Source organism: Diaphorina citri, unplaced genomic scaffold (genome assembly GCF_000475195.1).
Source record: "Diaphorina citri unplaced genomic scaffold, Diaci psyllid genome assembly version 1.1 scaffold330, whole genome shotgun sequence".
Lineage (NCBI taxonomy): Eukaryota > Metazoa > Arthropoda > Insecta > Hemiptera > Psyllidae > Diaphorina > Diaphorina citri.
The window spans coordinates 11,896-12,144 of record NW_007377765.1 but is presented as its reverse complement, the minus strand read 5'-3'; the positions used below and the strand labels follow the sequence as shown (position 1 = coordinate 12,144).

The following is a 249-nucleotide window of genomic DNA, read 5'->3' as shown; positions in this document are numbered from 1 at the left end:
ATAATAATAGTGCTTATTTATACTGCTCGCATAGGACTGAAAAGTCCCTTTACTCCAGCAGTAGGCTACTATTTTTTTTTTCTTCTACGACTTCTAGATCGCGAGATAAATCGATTTGAAAAATACCGGTAAATCGTGAACTTTGACGTCACGGCATACGCTCCCGTAGGCGATGACGTCACATCAAATGTCCCGAGCAAAGCTCCCTCGCAGGCAACGCATTAATGTGTTTGTGCGCATACGTTTCTG

General features: G+C 43.0%; 1 protein-coding gene across 1 annotated transcript in view; it reads left to right on the top strand.

The window, feature by feature from the left end:
• The window catches only part of LOC113466768 (low-density lipoprotein receptor-related protein 5-like), a 10,645-nt gene that overhangs the window by 557 nt on the left and 9,839 nt on the right, over positions 1-249 (top strand). The window lies entirely within an intron of this gene.